At 41.7% G+C, this 13628-nt stretch overlaps 1 long non-coding RNA gene across 1 annotated transcript in view; it reads left to right on the forward strand.

Annotated features, from left to right (window-relative positions):
* The window catches only part of LOC120406571, a 49280-nt gene that overhangs the window by 35173 nt on the left and 479 nt on the right, over positions 1-13628 (forward strand). The window contains exon 2 of the long non-coding RNA XR_005599363.1: positions 10901-11213. This is a non-coding gene — a long non-coding RNA (uncharacterized LOC120406571). The remainder of the gene's footprint in view (positions 1-10900; positions 11214-13628) is intronic.

The following is a 13628-nucleotide window of genomic DNA, read 5'->3' on the forward strand; positions in this document are numbered from 1 at the left end:
AGATTAGCCCACCAACATCGTAATATTTGTTAATAGAGCTAGTTGGGAAATTTGTCTAAAAATATTTTGACATGGGAAAATTTCTATAAACACTTCTACACTTTTTTTCTTTTTTCCAAGCAGCTCTTAACTGCCTGCCAAAAATGCTTAATCGACAAGAAGCAAGAAAGTTCTTTAGACCTTTAGTCTAAGGTGTGGGTCTGATTCTGATACCAACTACATTGGTGTAAATCAAGAGTTACTACTATTGCTGATGGGGTTATGATAAGTAAAACTAGTCAGATCAGAATCAATGCCTGTGACTACAATAGAGCTGGGCAAAACATTCTGAGGAGTTTTTAGTTGGCTCACAGATGTTTTCTGCGCTATCCAAAGAAGTACCCATCCCTTCTGGGAATGGATGAAGAAATTCCTTACTAGAGGCACAAATGTCCCAATAAGTAGTAGAGCAGTGAGGATTCCCATGCTATTTCCTCTGCTGACTTCCTCAGGTGTCAATAACACTGAAACGTCTTGTAATAACAGATAGTCATCCCTGCTGTTGGGTACAAGAGACCTGTTGTACCAAGTCTAAGTAAATATCCTTTCCTCAATACAAATGTTTCTTAATATTGAAAAGCCCAAGGAGGCCTAGCTTAATTTAACACCTACTACATGCACTTGGGAGCCTGCTAAAATTATTCTTCATAGCTAGCTCTCCACTAATACCTGTGCTTCTTTACCTGGCTTTTCATTTTCTTTTCTTTTCCTTTCCTCTATCACCTGGAATTTAAGACTTACCTTTCCCCTTTTTCTTTTTCACCTTAGTCATTTCTTCTGGTTCTATTGAAGTCCATGACAAAACTATCTACTTCATGGGGGCCAGGGTTACACACTTGGTCTGTTTTCTTTTGTCATCTGATTTTAAGCTATGCCTTTTCCTCTTTTTTCTTTTTTCAGTTTGACTTTTTTTCTTTTTCTATATTCTCTAATTTAGGATTCCTCTTAGGGACTGATTCAGAGTGCATGGATCTGAGTAACCAGACAGGCCACTGCCACCTTCACAATCTAATCATCAGATTTTGCCAGAGTAAGCCCTAGTGCCCTCATTACAGCCTTTCCCAAATGCCCTGTATCCTTGTGTCTGTGGAAAAAAAGATCATAGTTATGAGCCATAGCAGTCTGTAAGCTTGCCAGTGAAGTCTCAAGTTACACCAGTATTTTTGCTGAGCTTACAAATTCTGTCCTACCAGTGAACTAACTTTGCTTTCATCTGCCACAAATTTCACACACCTTGGGTGTGCAGAGCTTAGATTTACTAAACAGTGATTATGATCTGCCATAACCTCTTTGTTAGATAGTGCTGGCAAAGGAAGCAGAACTTCATTTTCTGCACTGCGGGATCAGACCTCAAAAGTACTATAAAAATTCATACTGTGACGTCTCCACTTCCATTGGTTCTTTTTTGCCATTCTCAGTATTCCCAATCACACTTCAGCAGCTTGGTCCCCATATTTACTGTGACCATTTCACCAAGGAATATAATCTCTGGTTCTTCCACTATTCTTTCTTCTGATTCTCTGCCCTGAAGATCTATTCTATGTGCCCCTTTATTTGGCACTTGGATTCCTAGGCTATGTATATTGTCTAGGAAAGTTGGGATGGTTTAACACATAATACTCTTGCTTTCCAGCTTTGTTTATTTCTGAGCATTTTCATGTTTCCCTTTGTCATTCTGGAGTGCTCAGCTTTCCCAGCAACATAGACTTCAAGCAGTTTCTTTGTTTCATACACACTTTTCTGATCTGGAATTTAGGCCTGATGCCAAAAATCATCTGCCTCACTTCCTTGGTGTATATAATGAAATGTCTTTTTGGTATTCACCACTGCTATATGGCACCATTGCCTTGATGCAACATGAAATAGCTTCAGATTACCCAAAATGGTTAGGCTATCTGCAAATGTAAAGCTCCTCAAAGGGATCAAGGGAAATATTGGCTGTATTGTCCATGACAAAAATTCTTCAGTTCCTTTGCAGACTTCAAGTTTAACTTCCCCCACACATCTCCCTGCTGCTTCTGTCCTACTAAGGCAGCTTGTCTTTCTCTTTGGGCTCCTGTACAGATGGCTTTTTCCCTTTCTTTAAATGGGCTCTAGCCTCCTTACTCTAGCTGCTCTACTTTTGGCCTGCAGCTCATTTTCTTAGCAGAGCTTCTTCTCAAAGGAGTTCATTTTCTTTTTGCTTCACTTTTAGGCATGGACTCTTCTTGGTTTCACAACACTTCTCAGGGCCTTTTGCAGCTCTCTTCTTTCTCTCTTTCTGTTCAGCCTGGACAGCACAGCCCAGACAAGGGCTGCTTCAGAACTTGAAAAGAGGATGGTTGCCAAGCAGGGGCGGCTCTAGAAAGTAGGCTGCCCCAAGCAGCGCGGAGCGCTGCGCCGCCCTTCCCCAGTCCCGCGGCGGGTCCCCTCTTCCCGCGGCTCCGGCTTCCTGGGGAGGGCGGCATTTGGCTCCGGTGGAGCTCCCGCCGGCATGCCGGCGGCAGGTCCACCGGAGCCCGGGACGAGCGGACCTGCCGCAGTCATGCCTGCGGGAGCTCAACCGGAGCCGCGGGAAGACGGGACCCGCCGCAGTCATGCCAGCGGCAGGTCCGCTCGTCCCGGGTTCCGGTGGACCTGCCGCAGGCATGCCGGCGGGAGCTCCACCGGAGCCAAATGCCGCCCTCCCCAGGATGCCGCCCCAAGCGGGCGCTTGGCCCGCTGGTGCCTAGAGCCGCCCCTGTTGCCAAGAAGACAAACTCTTCCATTTTTGCAGAAAAGTTCCACTTTCTTCATTTATTCTTTTGCATTTGTTTTTTTTCCTACCAGGTTTGGATCCAGATAATACCTATGCATATATGAAAATCTCACTTAAGGCTTTTAGTTTTGATTGTTTAACTCACACACTTGATTGTGATCTTTGTAAAATATAATTTCACCGGAAACCATTAAGCCCTTTAGGAAACGTTTCCATTTGCTCTGATGGAAAAGCAAAAGTACAACCTTAAAACATGTGGAAGTAATTAAGTCAGTACCTTTTTGTTCTCTCTTATAGGTCAATAGGTACTGTATGCAGATGGAAGAGACTTCTGGAATGCAGAGAGCTTTAACTAAAATGTGCTTGTAAAACCTTGTTTTAAATTAGGCTAATGTGTTCTAATTGCAAAACAAGATCTCCATATGAAAATCCATTTCTTGTAAGTTAATATGCATATGGAAACAAACTTTCTAATAAAGAAATGAGGAGGCAGTAAGTGAATCTATCCTCTTTAAAAACCTGGCTTTGTGGGAAACACTGTAGCAAGCTATTTCTGATGTTGATAAAAGTTAATCACTGAGGGAATATATTCGCATCTTTGCCCAAAACATTAATTTGCTTCATCTAAGTAAATAAGTGATTTCAAAACAAATCTCTGTGCATGGATATTCTTCCCAATTCATGTAAAAGTGGGCCAAATTTAAAAGTTGGGATATAGATTTTGATCAGAACTCTCCAAATATTAAAGGAGATTTTGTTCCAGGGTTTTGATTTTGCCCAGTATGAAGCCTGAATTAAACTCATTCCATTTACATGAAAGGGCTTAAGTTCAGGGTTAGAAAGAAAGTACTGCAATAAAACTGATTCTAAAGCCCCTAAATTTGACGGTATTCATATCTGGGGTTCTCTTCATTCAACATTCTCCATATTTGTTTGCTGCTATAAATATTCTGTAAATATTAATGGGGAAAATTTGAAAGCTCACTGTTCATAACCCTGAAGTACAGGTTCTTATTCAAATATCTAGACATGTCTAGAATCTGAATGGAACTGGCTCGCCTAAGATTCCAGAACTACTTGCTTTTACTTAGGCTGGACAGATTGCAAGAAGTGGCCTCTCTAGTCCTTTACTTCGGCCTGGGAACAGGAAGTACAGAGGCACAAAATAATTTAAAAAAAAATCCAAACCTCAAAATAGTTCATATTGAAGTGTCAAGTGTTTGACTAGTGATAGGCCTATGGCCTGTGCCCTAAGTAATAGGTCTATTGATTTAGGTTTCTAAGTGCCTAAATCACTTTTGAAAATGCCACTTGAGCTGTAATGTAACTTAAGCACTACTGAAAATTTTACCCTTTTTCTTCCAGTATTTGCAAAAAGGCACGGCAAATTTTGTTAACTGTTACATTTGCTTGTTTCCTTGCTTTATAAAATATTTATAAATCGAATTAGGTCATTAGTCGTTGCTATATTGTTTCATCTACTCTCCATTCAGTTGAAATGCAGGTGTGTTTGTGTGTTGTCTTTGTTTTTTCGGTATTTGTAATTCTTCTCCCCTCGTATTATATTCTATTGGAAGCAAATGAGGAGTGGGAAGTGTCAGTAAGAGCTGGCGCCCATGCTGGGTGTGATTTAGGATATAATAAGTTTCTGGCACTGCTGTGCCAAAATGGAATTGCTTTGCCTTTCAATCATCCGAAATTCTCTCTCTAATTTAAAAAAAAATAAAAACCCAAAAATAAAAAACAAAAACAAAAAACAACCCTTAAATATAAGTGGCCAGATACTCAGCTGGTGAAATCTGCACATAGCTCCATTGAAGTCAGAACTGTGCTGATTTACACCACCTGAAGTTATTTCCTTGAACATTTAAAAATAACACTTTTTTTAAACTGGATATTCATCACTTTTTTTACTGGAATACAAAAATATTGTACCATTGAGAAGCTCACATTGATTTCAGTGTTCATGTTCAGATTTAGCAATTATTTGTGTCCACAGTTGCTTTACCTGTTGCCTTATTAGAGAATGATCCTCTTGTGTATCCTGCTGATCTGAAAGCTTTAAGGTTTGAATACTTGAGGAAAAAGGTAAAGTGATTGAATTGATGATGATACTTGTGATTCATTTGACACTTTACTTCTTGGGCGATGTCTTCAATGCATAAAAGGTGTTTTTTCCAGTGAAATGTCTCTCTCGATGTAAAAGCCTAGTGGGGCCAAGGCACTGTAGTTTTACTTCAGTATTGTCTTTCTGATTGCAGTTTTTCCTTTACTGTCATTATGGCAGGGTGAAATCTCACCAGCGTAGAAGATGCACACTGCACCCCAAACATCATTTAAGCTTGTGAATCAGGGCCTAAGACAGGCCTAGGTAAGCAATGTATAGTGCTTACTGAGGGCCTGCCATTCTTGGCTGGATTTTACCCTATGTATGAAGTTGATCCTGGCCCCCTTTAAGTGAATGAAAGTTGTGCAACAATTTCAGTACAGTCGGGACTTCATTCATAGCATTTAAAAGATCATATATGGTTCTTAAGAATGAGCTTGTATATTTCAATTATTAGAACATTTCAGAAAGGATTCATTTATTGCCATTTCTTTCCATGGTATTTGTGCTATTGAATATTTTAATATACAATCTTTTTCAATGAAATCCCATAGTATGCTATACTAAATTTGACTGTTTCATGATTGTGAACTTTGGACCACTATCCATTTTCACCGTCTCATAAGTTAATGAGGTGATATATGATTTAAGGAATGGAACAGCCAGCCAAATGATTGAGTAAAGCCTGCAGGATTTTAATATAAAGTCTGAAAAAGGATCACAGGCCTTATCCCTTAAGAAGGTAGAGGATGAACCAAAAATTGCTAGTGAGGGAAAAAAACCCAGAATCAAAAGGTTCTGGTTTTTTAAGATGAACATAAAAAGAGTTGGACGTGTGTTTGGGGAAAAATCTAAGTCTGGACTCTGAGTTAGGACTATCCTCAACAGTCTTTCTTGAAAGTATTTTTCCCCAGTAATCTCTGGAGTTAAGCTAGACATAGGTTTGGTGGCAGGACAGGTGCTTTCCTCCTCCAAGCACCTGCTCAAAAATCTTCTCCAGACTGAAGTCTAAACTCCACACCTCTTCTCCCATTACAAGCTCACTGAACGTTGGTCTAAAGATACCTAAAGATTCCAAGTAGTCCAAAGGAATAGAGTTGTGCTGCCTGTTTCTCATCAGGGGAGACAGGGCCTCTTTTAAAAGTTACCTCCAGGGAGATACTGACTCATCCTGCCTCATGTGCCTGATGGGGGCCGGGAAGGATGCAGTGGCATCTTGGTGATCTATAGTTTAGAGTGGAGAGGGACTGTCATAGGTTTATTCCCCACTTTGAACTTTAGCATTCACAAGATGGGGACCTGCATGGACTCCTCTAAACTAAAATTCTAGTTTAGATCTGGTTCTTGCTGCCACCAGTCAAGTTTTAAGTGTCTGACACACTCCCTGTTCCCCCAAAACTCTCCCTGGGGAACACAGATCCAAGCTCCTTGAATCTTAACACAAAGGGAAATAATCCATTCCCCCCCACCTTCTTCCCCCTCCCCTTGTCCTTGGGAGAGAGACCTGGATTCAAATTCCTTGAATCAAAACAAAGAGGGATTCACTTTCCCCCCTCCCCTTCCCCTGAAAATCCAAACAAGGGGAGAAATCAATCAAGTTCTAAAAAGAAAAGATTTTATTAAAGAGAGAAAAAAAAGTACACTATCTCTGTATTACCAGGATGCAAAAATACAGGGTCTAACTTATAAACCTGGAGAGGCTCTCCCCCCCCCCCCCACTCCTTTCTCAGAACAATCAAAGTAACAGCAAACAGAAATAAAGATATTTCCCCAGCAACCACACAATTGCAAATGCAGAAATTAATTAGAAGATTAATTCGCCTTTCTAATACTCACTATACTGGATAGTAGGAAATACTCCAGAAGAACTTGGAGACATGTCTGGCCTCTCTTAGATCCAAAGAGAGCACGGCAATTCAAACAAAGGACACAGACAAAGCCTTCCCTCCACAGAGATTTTAAATTATCCTGTCCCTTGATTGGTCCTCTGGTCAGGTGTTCCTCAGGTTACTGAGCTTGTTAACCCTTTACAGGTAAAAGAGACTTTAACCCTTAACTATCTGTTTATGACACGCCCCCCAAATTGCAGACAGTGGGGGAACCACACTGGCGGTGATTTCCTCCTAGAACTTTAAAATAAACAGATTAATAAAACACATGCACTATTACATATATTACTAAGTATGTAAACAACAAGATATTTGACATTGAAGAACACTTTTTATCCATTTGACCGGACATACTTGGCAACATTTTTGCCCATCTCCTCCCAGTTCTTGGTTCTGTTCACCCCGGAATGACCACTGGGATGATCATGGGCCAAGCGTAAGAGCTTTTTTCGGTACTTAGTTGGAACTACCAACTGTTTTTGAGGATCACCTAGTGCACCAGCCTTCCTGGTGTTGACCAGAAAGAATCTCCTTATATAAAAGTCCTTGTTCTTCAACAAACCGGTTTTGGTTAGACGAGCTGAGAGGCGGTGGGTTGCTCCGTGCCGCCGCCCAAGCTTTCTTAAGGCTGTCATCTGCTTCCTGCTCAGTCAGGAACTGTTCCCTTGAGGCTGGAGACACCAGTTCCTCCTTAGACTGTGGACTTGGGCTTCGCTTCCTCTGGAAGCGAAGTAGGTGATGAGGTTGTTTCCGTTGACTGTGAACCGATCTCCGCTGGTGCACTAGGTGATATTTCAGGCTCTGGCTGAGCCTCTTGGGTAGGGTTGTCTGCTGCTTCTGCCAGTTCAGGCCCACTGGCGCCCTCTGGCGATGGGGTTGGCGACGGGTTTGCAAGCGCTGGCGTCAGTGCTGGCAATGGTTCTGCCGCTGGTTGCTCTTTCAGTTCCGGTTCTGGGACTGGATGTACTATGGCTGCTGTAGTTGTTGGCTTGGGATCCGGTTCCACCACCTCTGTCTGGGTCTTCGGTAACACAGACAGGGCCCTGGTGGACGGCTCAGGAACAGGGATGGGAGTGGAAGCTTGTTTGGCCTGGCTGTGGGTGACCACTCTCCCCCTCTTGGCCAGCTCCACATGGTTGGCCAAGTCCTCCCCAAATAGTATGGGGATGGAATAATTGTCATAGACAGCAAAAGTCCACTTTCCTGACCAGTCCTTGTACTGGTCTTCAGGGATGCTGTACCCATGGCAGGTCCTTTTAAAATTTTTCAAGAAGGCCTCAGTGTCCTCACCTGCCATGTAGGTGGGAAATTTCTTGGGATGGGGAACAGTGCCTGGAGAAGGATTGTTAGAGTTGGCTGGAACATGTGGGTTAGCTCTTGCTAATTCCAGGGCCTGCTGGTGGGCCTCCCTCTGGAGCTCCAACGCCCTCCTGTGGTCAGCCTCTTGCTTCTCCATCTCACTCCTGTGGTCAGCCTCTGCCCTGGCCGTTTCTGCCTTAAGTAGCTCCATCTGTTTTTGATGTGCTTTCTCCTTTTCATTTGCTTGCAGCCTGGCCAGTTGCAGTTTGTTAACTGTTTCACTGGTACTCATGTTTGTGCTTTCTGGTGCTGGCCACACCCCTCTGCAGTCAGTGAACTGTGTTGCTTGGTTCAGCTGCTTGAGTTACAAATTCCTAACCCTTTCTATCACCGACTGACTAAAAAGAAAACAAAACTTTTCATTTGCAAATGTGTAGCTGGTTGTCTGCTGAGGGAGAACCAGAAAACCAGGTTTTCTGGAACTTGTCTCTAGCAATTGCTAATGCTTTCCCAGTAGGGGTCCTTTCTAACAAAGCCTGTTAGAAAACTTTACCTCCAGCCTAGCCCAGCTAGAAACTCCTTCTAACAATACCTTGTTAGAAACTGAATACCTCTACCCCCCCCCCCGCCCTTCTCAGGCTGCCTCCCTGCTCTAGAGGGAAAGAATAGCTCTCAATGGCTCCTGGTTCTTTAATACCATCCCACCACTGCCTACCATGTCATAGGTTTATTCCCCACTTTGAACTTTAGCATTCACAAGATGGGGACCTGCATGGACTCCTCTAAACTAAAATTCTAGTTTAGATCTGGTTCTTGCTGCCACCAGTCAAGTTTTAAGTGTCTGACACACTCCCTGTTCCCCCAAAACTCTCCCTGGGGAACACAGATCCAAGCTCCTTGAATCTTAACACAAAGGGAAATAATCTATTCCCCCCCCACCTTGTCCTTGGGAGAGAGACCTGGATTCAAATTCCTTGAATCAAAACAAAGAGGGATTCACTCCCCCCCCCTCCCCTGAAAATCCAAACAAGGGAAGAAATCAATCAAGTTCTAAAAAGAAAAGATTTTTTTAAAGAGAGAAAAAAAAGTACACTATCTCTGTATTACCAGGATGCAAAAATACAGGGTTTAACTTATAAACCTGGAGAGGCTCTCCCCTCCTTTCTCAGAACAATCAAAGTAACAGCAAACAGAAATAAAGATATTTCCCCAGCAACCACACAATTGCAAATGCAGAAATTAATTAGAAGATTAATTCCCCTTTCTAATACTCACTATACTGGATAGTAGGAAATACTCCAGGAGAACTTGGAGACATGTCTGGCCTCTCTTAGATCCAAAGAGAGCACGGCAATTCAAACAAAGGACACAGACAAAGCCTTCCCTCCACAGAGATTTTAAATTATCCTGTCCCTTGATTGGTCCTCTGGTCAGGTGTTCATCAGGTTACTGAGCTTGTTAACCCTTTACAGGTAAAAGAGACTTTAACCCTTAACTATCTGTTTATGACAGGGACCCTGACGGCTCACATAGTGCTGCTGCTCCTCCATTCTCCTTATTGCCTCTCCCTCCTGAAGGGAACTAGGGCCTTTACAAATGGCCATCTACTGAGAGAGGCTTAGAGGCCTCCTGTTCATGGAAGGAGAGGGGAGAGAAAGAAAACATCCCTTAAATCCTTTAACTCTGTGTAACTTGCTATAAACATCTTTTGGGGACTAGTTTATGAAAAATGTGGTAATGTGCAAAAGGCTCTCTTGTGGCTTTAATGCCACAGCTTGCAACAGATGGGCAAGGAGGGGCTCCAACACAGCAACAGGGTTTATCACTGTCTCCTTTACAGGCCAAATAGATAGGGACTTCAGATTGTAGCACCAGTTGAGAGACAATCAAAGGTAGCTGAGAGTGAGTGGAGGCAGAAGGGATGTTTCAAAAGCAAAATTTGGAGGATGTGAAAGTGAGCATGCATATGAAATAGCTTGTGGCCTGCACAAGAGAGAAGGCAGGGTTTCCTTAGTAGGGAAAGTCAATTAATAAGAAACTCCAGTAAGTCTCTGCTAAAGTTTCTTGCTGGGCTTTTTCCTCTGCTTCTTTAGACTTGCAAGCTATGTCCCTGTGGCACATCTAATTATGTCTCCACCTATCAGTTAAATGTCTCTGCTGAAAATACTACTTTGAGTCAAATCCTACAGTTTTAATCAGCCAAAATCCCAAAATGCTTCCAATGGGAGTTTTGCCTACAGAATTGATGTAGGCCCCTGGCTTGAAGTCCAGGTTCACATTTGATCTTTTACTTGACATCAGCCTAGTTTTATTTCACTACTTGTGATTGATTCATTTGGTTTAAACCAACTTGGCTTTGATTAAGGTCTCAACAAATCTAAATCCTTACAAACATATGCCTGTCCCTAACAATTAAGACCATGTTTGTAGAAGACCATAGAGAAATTTCCATTTTGATGCATCTGTTTTTATTTCCTGAACTCTTATGTTTCCTGATCTCTTTTGAAGTGTTTTTCTTCTTTCATTAATAAAGGCTGTTTTAATTTGCCTCAAGCAAACTGAACTATATGAAGCAATAATGATCTGACCCAATATTGAATGCCTAATAAGATTTCTTCAGCTAAGCCTGAAATCAGCCCTAAGTAAAGCAAGTACTTGAGTGTAGTAATTAACATACCTCAGTGGGAACTTGATTTCCTTTAAGGCTTCTGTGTTCAACCTTTATTGATCATTGAAGCAGCTTTAATTATTTTTTTACAGTGTTTACATAGTTTCCAGCTGCTGCTCAGCAATTAAGCAAAGCAATTAACAACTTTCTTTGTTATTTAGAAACTTAAAAGAAATAGGAAGATGTGACAATGTTTGCTGCACTTGCTTTCACTGACAACAAATGTGCCATATGGGCGAGACTGACTGTGACACTGCAACATGATGTCATGCATAGGATTCAAATTAAGATCCTGGTCCCCAGGGTTGGCAGGTGATACCATTTCACTTCTCCCAGCTCTGCTAACTCCTTAGGGATTGTGAAGGAAAGAATTGAGTATCCCTTCCAACCAGCTGCATCCTTGAACCCAACAGTGGTAGTTAAGCTTTAGAGGATCCATATCTAAGCATTGGACGATTGAAGGGGTGAACTATGGTAAGCCTTCTTCTGTTCCTTGATGTATACCAAAAAGACAAAGATATAAATACCATATTGATAAATATTAACATCGTATTTGAAAAGATGCAATGTGGTATTAGTGCTCACACTAGATTTACAACCTTTGCCTATCAGGATTTGTCAAAAAAAAGTTTGAAACAAAATTTTTCTGTTTTGGGTCCCCCAACCCTCTTAGAAGAATGTTCCCCTGTAGCATCCACCTCGAAAATTACCACGTAAGTTGTCCCTAAAGAGACCTCATATAGCTGGAAGATTACAACTCAGGATCAGGTCCTTTATAACAGAGAACTGTAATTAGTTTATTGTGAAAACAAATAGAAGTTTATTAACAGAGATTCAAGTAAGAATAATGGAAATCAAAAATGTTGCAAATAAAACAAAAGTATGCTGCAAAAGGGGATGCTGCAAAGCTAAATACATTAAAGATTGTGAGATGCTCAGATACTGTGGTAATAGGGACTGTATATGTTCTATAAATACAATTTAGCAACATTCAGAAAGGGATTGGTCACTTATGGGGTAACAAGTGGTGTTATAGTTAAAGCTAACACATTTTGGAGGCGATACTAAACCTTATGCTTCAGGTTTAAACTAATATCTACATTCTAGTGCAGGGGTCGCCAACCTCTGGCATGCAGCTCACCAGGATAAGCACCCTGGAAGGTCAGGCCAGTTTGTTTACCTGCCGCGTCAGCAGGTTCGGCCAATCGCGGCCCCCACTGGCCGCGGTTCGCCGCTCCAGGCCAATGGGGGCTGCGGGAAGTGGCATGGGCCGAGAGATGTGCTGGCTATTGCTTCCCACCTCCCCCATTGGCTGGAGCGGTGATCGGCCGAACCTGCCGACGCGGCAGGTAAACAAATTGGCCTGGCCCACCAGGGTGCTTATCCTGGCAAGCCGTGTGCCAGAGGTTGCTGACCCCTTGTTCTAGTGATTGGAGAGGAGATTTAATATGAGAATCAGATTAGTCCATATCTGCCTAATGTGATGGTTTTATACCTTTTTTTTTCCTGGCCACTATTGGAGACCAGATATTGGATTAGATGGATCATGGATCTGATCCAATATGGCAATCCCTACGTTCCCTAAACTGAACATATAGAAAGACTCTAAGAAGAGACTGCGGGAGCTTGAAAGCTTGTTCCTTTCACCAACTGAAGTTGGTCCAATAAAAGATGTTACCTCCCCCAACTTGTCTCTCTAATATAAAAAGATATTCTGTAAAGTATTTTTATTTTCCCAGAGAAATAGTTTCCTTATTTTAAAATAGAATGCAAGTACATTCCTGATCCATAGAATGCTGCCTTTTCATTATTTAGATCAGGAGACTCCTTTCTACTGATGTTTATTTTTACTTAATATCATGCAGACATATTCATATTGCATAACTAATGAATAAAATATGACCCATCACATGAATGTGCATTTCAAGCACCATTTGCTCTTAGGGCACTGGCATATTAAAATGTTTAAAATCTGCTCTAGCACCAGACTGTCGCACAAGCTGAAACACACTAATTCTCCAAAAGATCATCTATACATTAACATTTTATAGACTTCCTCATTTTTTAGCTCTGATTGTGAAGGAACTGGCTTTCATGATGCAAACTGCCTACTACAATCTGGCGTGTGGTTCAAAATCATTAACAAATTTTCATCAATCATTTATATACAAGCCTATGTAGCATATGTCCAACTTTCTGCTTGTGAATGAAACCATAGTTTCATTCATACAAATCTTATGAACATTGTAACCATTGAATATGGTTCACCCCTAAATTGTAACCAAGGCTGCACCTATAGTTGAGGCTGCACTTCATTTTCCATTATATGGCCATTTTTAATTTATTATAATCTTGCCATAATTCGGCTGCTTGGGGTGAAATTTTCTATGCTTGCTGACTGACTCGGGGTCAATGTTTTTTAAAAGATTAAATAAAAATTATTAAGTCATTTTGGAGAATGAGGTTAAAGAAAAATAGGCAGTCTTGCTAATGCTAAAACTATTATCCATCCCTTTCTGTGGAGCACTCTAATGCCTCCAGGACTTGAAATTTGGCATGGAGATGGTCCTGGATTGGAAAGATGCTGTTTGCTCTCCTCTTGAAAATCCACCCAGATTTGGCATAGCTATAAGCACTGGAAAACTGCCATTTGCACTGGCTTAGTAAAGCTTGGTAGAGACCTGCAGTAAATATTGCTGAACATTCTGTTAGCAATGAGGACTGTCCAGAGAGCTCTTAACATGCATGCCAACTGCATTAAGCATTCTCCAGCCCTCACTGAGCTGCCAACACGGTAGACTTAGGCCTAGAGCTCCACGCAAGGAAATTCTGCAGAGCAGACCCCCCCCCGCGCCTTTTTTTTTTTTTTTTTTTTTTGCCTAGGAACTA

The sequence above is a fragment of the Mauremys reevesii genome, linkage group 5, assembly GCF_016161935.1.
Source record: "Mauremys reevesii isolate NIE-2019 linkage group 5, ASM1616193v1, whole genome shotgun sequence".
In the NCBI taxonomy this organism is placed as follows: domain Eukaryota; kingdom Metazoa; phylum Chordata; order Testudines; family Geoemydidae; genus Mauremys; species Mauremys reevesii.